Source organism: Xenia sp. Carnegie-2017, unplaced genomic scaffold, assembly GCF_021976095.1.
Source record: "Xenia sp. Carnegie-2017 unplaced genomic scaffold, XeniaSp_v1 HiC_scaffold_14, whole genome shotgun sequence".
NCBI classification, from domain to species: Eukaryota; Metazoa; Cnidaria; class Anthozoa; order Malacalcyonacea; family Xeniidae; genus Xenia; species Xenia sp. Carnegie-2017.
The window spans coordinates 4,348,654-4,358,172 of record NW_025813447.1 but is presented as its reverse complement, the minus strand read 5'-3'; the positions used below and the strand labels follow the sequence as shown (position 1 = coordinate 4,358,172).

General features: G+C 37.7%; 1 pseudogene; it reads left to right on the top strand.

Annotated features, from left to right (window-relative positions):
* The first annotated feature begins 5,771 nt into the window (after window positions 1-5,771).
* On the top strand, window positions 5,772-6,687 carry LOC124435105 (annotated as a pseudogene).
* Window positions 6,688-9,519: the final 2,832 nt, after the last annotated feature.

The following is a 9,519-nucleotide window of genomic DNA, read 5'->3' as shown; positions in this document are numbered from 1 at the left end:
CTGTATGAGTAATTATCTTTAAATTTCAACATTATATAAACGTGAAACTCAAAAAACGCTTCGAGATCTACAGGTCATGTTATAAATCACCGAATTCCTTCACCAATTTAAGGGTACTCAATATAAATATTAGAGCCCAACATATTATTTTCAACATAGCCATAAACACCTTAGTTTTGTGAAATTTATTAAAAGAGTGACGTTTCGTATTGGCTCAAAATATCTTCATAGTAATGAGGAAGTTAACAAGAATTATATGTCTATATGCTTATTTCACTACATATATTAATGCTCTTCTCTCGGGCATCGAGCACTGTTTTATACGGAAAATCATCACATATAAACTTCCAATTTATTTATTTACATAGTTAGAGGTATTAGATTACTGTGAATGTGTAAACCCTAGGCCACACTTTCGTCTATATTTACGAAAACGAAAACAAAACGAAACTTCGTGCACGAAATACATGCCGAACACGACGTAAAATTTCAAGCATGTTTACAAAGATCGGCTAAAACGTAAACGGTATTATTATTGAATGTGTCTATGTAGTAGTCTTTGCAGTGACAAAAATAACAAAAAGGAAAAGGTGTCTTCTTTTGGCAGAAAGGTACTCCTTCTGAAGTTGAATTTCCGTTTGGTTTTCGTTCAAGATTTTTGTTGTGGCAGTTTTCGTTCTAATTTTCATCGATATATGGACGATAGAGTGGCCTAGGCTTTAGTGCGATGTGATGTATAGTAAAGGTGAGTTGTTAATACTAGAGAAGCTTAAAGGGAAATGGAGCTGCCTTAGGTGTGAAGAAAAGGTTTTAGTTTGGAGATGAGAAGGCTTTCGTGGATCAGGAATGTGTCGGAGCAGGATGAAATGACTTTGAAGTAGTCTGGCTAAGCAGGGTGGTTGGAGGAATTACTATGAGAAAAAATACTTGACATTAATGGGTTAGCATAGCGTTTTCTAGTCAAAGGAGAGATCCCCAAGTTTTCCGAGATTCTGGTGTGAAAGTGGCGTGGGATTTGACACACATACGACGCAGAGCAACACCGACACGTGTTTCAATAGACAACAAAAGATCTCAAAGACATGGAGAAAAATGAAGGCATTCGTGGGGAAGTGGGAAAGATAAATCTGATATTGAGATGAGGGAAAGCAGCGTTGTAGAGACAATCGATTTGTGTACGGATTTGTAAGGAGTGACAGTCTGTGAATGGGAGACAGAAATACACTATTTTCAACGTTTGTAAGAAAGTGGGATAAAGCTGTGAAAGTTTGTGAAAAGACAGTTGGTTTACAATATACAGAGAAAATTACACGAGACTTTTCTTAAGTCGAAGTTTGATTAAAATTTTATTAGTAATTAGTGAAATCATACTGAGGATGGCATCATGAGATGTCGAAACATGTCTATTTTCAAAAATGTTGTCGTTTATATTAAATGTGTATTGAGGATAAAGATATGCCACACATCAAAGTTCCCTCGAGATTGTTTAAGCGCAATTATTTTTTTATTTTCAATTTATCTGAAACGGGGCTCGCCATATCTTACTTCGGGAAAGCAAAAAATAGCAAGCCAATTACTTGAGCAACTTCGTGTATGGTGCATTTTATGTTTGAAAGACTAATTCGAGCATGATTTTGGAAATTTTTTCCAAGATTAATTTTATTTTTATGGTCGTTGAGTCAAACTCAAATCCCAAAAACACAGTTCTCTGTTATTGGAAAAAGAAAGATTTTTCTACGTGAACAACAAAACCTAAACTTGAAAAACAATTTAACGGCTTCTATAATCATTTTTGCGCATCTTTTGTAAATTGTTGGAAGAATCAATATGTCATCTATGTATACTATTAAAGTATGATTCGAAAATAACACAAGACAGGTTTCAGCAATTTTGTAAATGTTGTCTGAATTGAGGGGGGACGGTTGACAAAATTGTTGTTGCCGGGGAGAGAAGTGACCCCTCCCCTTTCTGGAGAAAAAATTAGTTCGCTTTGTGTGGCGCGAAACGTGAGAGTGGTGCGAAATCTTACCTGGCAATTTAGCCTCAGTCATGGATTTGTTAAAGTCATTACCAAAAGGAAATCGTCAGTTTATTTGAGTGGTTACACATTTGTTCTAATTCCCTACTAAGTAGCGGACGAGTGTATCTAACTGTTGCGGGTAAAATGTCGCGGGTAAAGTCGTGGGTATAAAAATATTTTTTTGCTTGGAAAAGTTTGAAAGAAGTCGATGTTAAATTATCAATTCTTTATTTCTACGTGTACGTATGCCTACTTGAATGTGCTCTATGAATCAACGTTCTCCACTGTCAGCAATAAAATATGTCACCGGTGTATTGGACATTTGTGTCTGTTATAGCTATCCAAATATACATGCGTTGAATATAAAATTTAAAGTTGCTGTAATCAAGCATAGTTATAAACTTACCAGCCGTCAGCAATTCAAGAAATTACTTGTAATTAAATTACTAAGTGCTTTACAACCTTGTGTCTTGTAGTAATTTGGTTTCTGCCATGGTATATTGTACTGCAGAGATTTCAGTTGGAAACACGATTTGTTTGGCGTCAAGAGTAGGCTCGCAGTCAGACATATTTTCAATAAAAAATCAAAGCGTAAATACTACTATAGACCAAAGGAACTTAGCTTCTTAAATTCAAAAGTAAAGGTAGATTTGCACTTACACGAAGTGAGAAGTTTTCTGCGTGAAATTTGATAAGGCGCATGCGCAGAGTCAGAATAGAACTGAAAGAATAGAACTGCGCATGCGCCACATCAAATTTCACGCAAAACACTTCGCACTTCGTGGAAGCGGAAATCCGCTTTAAAGGGAACTTCTTACAATCCAAAAAGTCCCAAAATCGTTGAGAAGCGGTAACTAACGCCTGCTGACTGGTTCACATGTACAGCACAACTGGTTAATTCATGCACAGTGCTCTCTCTACTACACTACGTAACGACTATAGCTAATAACGTAATAGAATTAATATTCTATTAGCATCTACCGCAGAGATCCTACGAGATACTACGCATGCGCACATTCGTCATTCTCTACCTCACTCTCCGCCATTACAAATGGCGTGTTTGGTCATATACGAATAATCCATTAAATAAATTGCCAGGACAAAACATCTACATAACCACTGAGTGTGCGCGGTAAACGTTTTTTCTGTGGTTGGATAATCTATTCAACATCAAATAGCACAAGTCAGCGAAGCAATTGAGAAAGCAGACGACTTGACGCTCTTGCATAACCATTTTATTCCGACGCTGTCGGGCTTATTAGGAGACGTGAATGTAGACGATGAACCACAACAGAAACGGTCTCGTCTACAAGGGAAAATGAGCAAATCTGGCGAGGCTGGATATAAACACCCTGCTAAAGCCAACAACAACAATCTCGTAGAACAGGAAAGTCGATCAACTTACTGGCTTCATGCAGGGGCGGATCTAGGATTTTTCAAACATCAGTCATAAAACGTCGGAGGCGCTCCGCACCTGGGGGGGTCTGAGGCATTCTCCCCTGAGAAATTTTGAATTTCAGAGTCTTGAAAATGCCATTTTCAGCGTTTTAGAGCAATACAAAATGTATTTTGTGGGCATCGTTTTTGCGTAAAAACAACACATTTTTCTAACGTTTTTTTCAAAAAAAAAAATAAAGTGAACAATACTTGAATGTTTTGCCAAATGTTTAGGCTCATTATCATGCCAAATATATGGCTCATTAGCATGTCTAGGAACGTAAATTTATTTCACAATAATGTTATTCAAAAACAGATATATTCTTTAAAATTTCAACCAAGTTGTCAGGCATAGACCCCCCTAGAGACCCCCATTCAAACCTCTATGTAATAAGTTAAGTTAGAAATTTGGTACTACAAGTGACAGTTCATAGATATAGAAAAGCTCAGACTTCAAACCATGCAAGTTTATTGTAACTCTTTACCCATCTCCACATCAGTGCCAGCAAATTCACCCTTTGAGAAAAACTCAAAATTTTTTTCTGCCAAAGATTAAGCAAAAATTATCAGAGTAAAAATTTGCAGTTAAGGTTAGCTTAATGCCATAAATGTTTATTAGGCATTTCACTAGACTATTATCTTCTGCAAGGTGTGCTATATAGCAATCACTAGTAGCATTGTATTATCAAATGCAAACAGAATGTAACCAACATGTCTTTAATTATATAATTACATGAATGTTAAAAATGGTTTATGTGTCATGCTTACTGGTTATGATAAATATCTTTCCATATGATCAAAGCTTGTTTAAATGTAAATCTAAAATAATTTAGTTTAGAAATTATAATGATCATCAGAAAAATTACCTAGTGATCATGAAAAATACTTTGCTGTTTTGCCAAATTTCAAGGTTTATCTGCATACATAGGAAGACATTTTTACTTTATAGAAAATGCTTTTCATACATCAATAGCCCTTTGGAATTTATGGCAACAATCTGGTATGAGCCGTAGATTAACACACCTTTACATCTCTACATGAGGTGTTCAGTTAGAAAAGGGGACAATATGTGACATGGGACAACATTTCATGTATGTGAAATACTCAGGTTTAATACCATTCCAGTCAAATTGTCAAAATAAAAAAGCTTCATGGATCATAAGACTCAAAATCACAGGTTATAGTAAACAGCTTCTCATGTAATCAATGTTAGTTTTCTCAAATCTTAAACAATATGTAGTATAACTGTCCAATGATTGAATGATCAATGATCATAAACTGAAAAGCCCCAAACATTTGTTTATGATAAAGTAAATAATAGTATGGCACCTTATGGCTACAGATTTTTTGTCCATTGAAATATATTTGCAGAAATGTAGGATTTCGCTGCCATATAACGGCCACGATTCCCCAAGCATTAAAGAAATAATAGCTAAAAGTCCTTCGGCAACAACAATCTTAGAAGCATCAATCTGCTTACCATACGCCATATTAACATAAATCGCATCACACACTCGCATAAATTGACTTTGATATATTACATTCATGCATACACTTCAGTTGTCCTTTACTTACGATTTTGGATGTAAATTTCTGCTGATAAAACTCAAAACAATGTTGGCTTGCTTTTGAACATCGATGACTGAAATGTCGCTCGCGAGATCGTCTTTGCCAAACATTTACAATTCATCCATAAATTTTTCACCCTCTTGAAAAAATTCCCAGTTTGGAAAGCAGCATTCATGTCAACATATGAATTTGTAAAAGATTTCCATAAATTCCATCTGATTGTAGTTTAGTTTCTATCATGCTTCAGAAAATTACTATGAACGATCAAACATTCAATTCAGACAGTGAGCTTGACTATGTTAGTTCAGTTGGCTATCAGTCGAAATCGGTCAAACCAATCACAGTAAGACAAAAATTCAAATGAACCAATTGTAAGATAGCAATTGGACTCCCTATTATCGGTCGAGATTATTCCAGACTGTCCACTGATCTGGCCATTGACCAATAAAATAGCGTTTCTGGCGTTCATAGACTCCTTTATAAGTCGAACCAGTCAAGCCACCCCGCTTATCAGTCGGTTATTCCAGGTCAATTAAAATTCAACTGATCTGGTTACCAAGGAGATATCATTGCATTAGTCATTAGTTTTCAATAATAAATAAAGCTGGATTTTTATCACGAAGTAAATGCGATAATAAAGTAAGAATAATTAATGAATTTTTAATTAATATGAATAGGTAATTTTTGAATTTCAAACATCAGTCGCGCGACGGATTTGACATACTCTAGATCCGCCCCTGGCTTCATGAATACTTTTGCTCCTGTCGTAAAAGAGCTCAAGCAGGCTTATGATGCTGCACGTCAAATGAACGATGATGATGTTATGTCTGAAGGTGAAACTAAGGAGGAACACTCAACCAACGTGGCTGCTGCTGTATTTGCAGATACAGCTCCAGCTCTAGCAAACCAAAGCGATGCTTTGGTAGATGAGCTGATTCACGAAGTGACTAAGAATGAACCGACAGACCAGCCATTGCAAACTAAAATTTCTAAAATCCTGACCATCATTTTGTCCACTAGACTAAACGAACAAACATTATCAAAACGGAAGAAAGGGGTAAAACGCCTCGAAAACTGTGACCTGTTAAGAGTTACAAAGGTGAACCCAGAAATTTTGGACGTAGCTTGGAAATCCACGCGTAGCATGGATGCACGTCAACAAAAATTACAAGAAGCCTTAATAAAATGCCTCACTCCGATTTCTTGAATTGCGGGATCGATTAGTACCTCTCTTGGAACAAACCCTATAACCCCTGCACCAACACCAGAGGTTATCTAGGCTGTCCACATCTATTGTGCTTCTCGCTTCAGCTAATCATGATATGAACATGTACCGCAAAGACTTGTTCAAAGTTGAGCTTGATGAAAATTACAAGGCAATCTGTAGCAACAAAGAGCCTGTTGCTGCAGAACTGTTTGGTGATGATTTAAAGGAACGCCTGAAAACAGTAAAAGAAAGCAAAAAGGCTGCACAGCAACTGACAAGCCAAAAACGGAAACGCAACGATCAACGGTCGACCAGCTCATATAATTCCAATTTACCTTTTTTATTCCAACGTCGGGGCGGTCATTTGCAAAGCCGACCCAAACGACACAACTGTTATCAAAACCAACCCAAGAGGAAAGTCAAGACATGGGGGAAAACACTAAGAAAGCAGTGACTCCTACTCTTGACAGTGTAAGTTTTAGTAAACGCGAGTGTAGTACTTCTATCATATCTGGGGGAGATAATGATTGTAGTATAGTTGCAGGACGGATACAACAATTTAGTGGGAAGTGGTGGGGGGGTTAACTCACGATCCTTCCATTTTATCACCTGTAAGGTGATACAAGATTGATTTTCTTATAGACCCAGTCCGGCTGAAACAACCCCACTCTATAAAAATGTCTCCTTCGGAAGTCCAAAATGTCGATCGTCAAGTTACAAAATTTCAAGAGAAAGGTATCATTGTTACAAGCATGCATGAACAGGACGAGTTTATCTCCAATATCTTTCTTAGAGCAAAGAAAGAAGGATCTTGTAGAATGATATTAAACCTAAAAGAGCTCAACACATTTGTAACATATCACCACTTTAAAATGGAATCTATCCATACTTGTACTCAGCTCATGTGACCTGGGCGCTACATGACATCCGTTGACCTTAGAGATGCCTATTACTCAATACCAATACACATAGAGCATCAAAAATACTTAAAATTTATGTGGAAAGGTAATCTGTACCAATTCACATGCCTTACTCAAAGATTATCTTCCGCTCCACGCTTACTTACAAAGATACTCCAGCCTGTATATTCTAAGCTGAGGGAGCTTGGGCACATTTCTAGCGGTTACATTGATGACTCCGTTTTAATGAGCTACTCCTATTCAGAATGCGAGCAAAATGTACATGACACTCTACTATTGTCTCAGAATTTAGGATTTCTACCCCATAAAGATAAATCTGCTATAGAACCCACACAGATTTTACAACATTTAGGGTTTGTTTTAAATTCAATAGATATGACTATCTCTATATCCATAGAGAAACACAACAAATTATGCGAGGTGGCCAGGGGGTGCTGAAATCTGACTCTCCTAGCATACGGGAAGTAGCCAAGCTAATTGGTATGATAGTAGCTTGTTTCCCAGGCGTTGAATATGGCCCACTGTTTTATCGTGATCTTGATAGGGACAAAACAACAGCCCTTAAGTCTAACAGGGGTTACTTTGATTCGACATTGAAACTCTCCCCTTCGGCGCTGGAGGACGTATCTTGGTGGATTAATAATGCATATGAGTCCAAAAAACATCTGAATCATGTCACGATCGACCACGTATTGTATACGGACGCCTCTACCAAGGGATGGGACGCAAGTATTAACAAACAGTTCACGTGAGGCGAATGGTCAATCGCCGAAAAAGACTCGCACATTCATTGTCTGGAACTCAAAGCAATACTGTTTGGGCTACAATCTCTCTGTAGAGATCTAGCTCACACCCACATTAAAGTAATGATCGATAATACCACAGCCTTTGCATATATTAACCACATGGAGGCTGCTACTTTCACCATTGCAATAAAATTGCAAGGGATATATGGGCGTGGGGAAGAATCAGAGACATATGGTTAACTGTCAGCTATATCCCTGGGAAACTTAATGTGGTGGCTGACAAAGCTTCCAGCATATTTTAGGACTCCAAAATTTGACATCTTCGCTTCTAGACTAAACTATCAACTTAAACCCTATGTCTCGTGGCACCCAGATCCACAGGAGTGGGTTATTTACGCTTTTCGCATTGATTGAAGTAAATCGTTTCTTTATGCTTTTCCACCGTTTAGTGTTATATCACAAGTTTTACAAAAAGTAGAAATGGCCCAGGCACGGACAATTCTCATTTTGCCGAATTGGCCAACTCAATCCTGGTATCCGATGATGGCAAGATTAATGATTCACCGACTCATTCTCCTACCCAAAAACAAAAGCAACGTGAGCTTACCACTCAATCAAACTAAAGAACATCCACTCAAAGAGAGACTGAGACTGATAGCTTGTCTCTTATCCGGAGATCACTCTCAAGTAAAGGCATTTCACCACCAGCTCAAGCAACAATACTTAATTCCAGGTGGCCAGGAACACAAAAACAATATCAGGTGTACCTTAACAAGTGGCAACTCTATGTTAATAAACGGAATGCAGATCCCCTTTATCAAACTTTACAGGTAGTTCTAGGCTTTCTACAGCACCTATTTGATCAAGGGATGCGTTACAGTTGCATAAACACTGCTCGAAATATGTTATCTTCATTCGTTATTACTGAAGGGAATTCTACGATTGGTACACATCATATGGTTCAGAGATTTATGAAGGGAGTGTTCCATTCTAGACCAGCACTACCAAGATATCAAATGACCTGGGTCACCTCCATTGTTTTAGAGTATTTAAAGACATATCCCGCAGTAGAAGACTTAACCCTACAACAGCTAACTCAAAAGTTATGTAATGCTCTGTGCATTAGTCACAGGGCAGCGTGCCCTATCACTCCATACATCTTCTATATCGACCAACTTGTCAAACAGTCTGGACTAACACGCATTCAACCTACTTTAGTGATACCAAAATTCCCTGCCGATCACCGACTATGTGTTGCCTCAGTCATGGAAGAATATATTAAACGCACTGCTCCCATTCCAGGTCGGGAAAATCAACTATTTCTTAGCACAATTCGACCCTTTCATAAAGTATCAAAGTCATCTATATCTCGTTGGATAAAGGTTGTCATGCAAGCTGCAGGTATTGATATAGAAACGTTCAAACCACATAGTACAAGAGCCGCAGCCACCAGTAAAGCGAAGCAATGTGATGTTTCGATAAACTCTATACTGAAAGCTGCAAGTTGGAAGACTGATTGCGTTTTTCATCGGTTTTACAATAAGAACCTTGTGTCTCAACGTGGCGATTCGGAGTTTGGAAATGCCATTCATGCAGCGTCCCAATAAGAAAGATATTGGG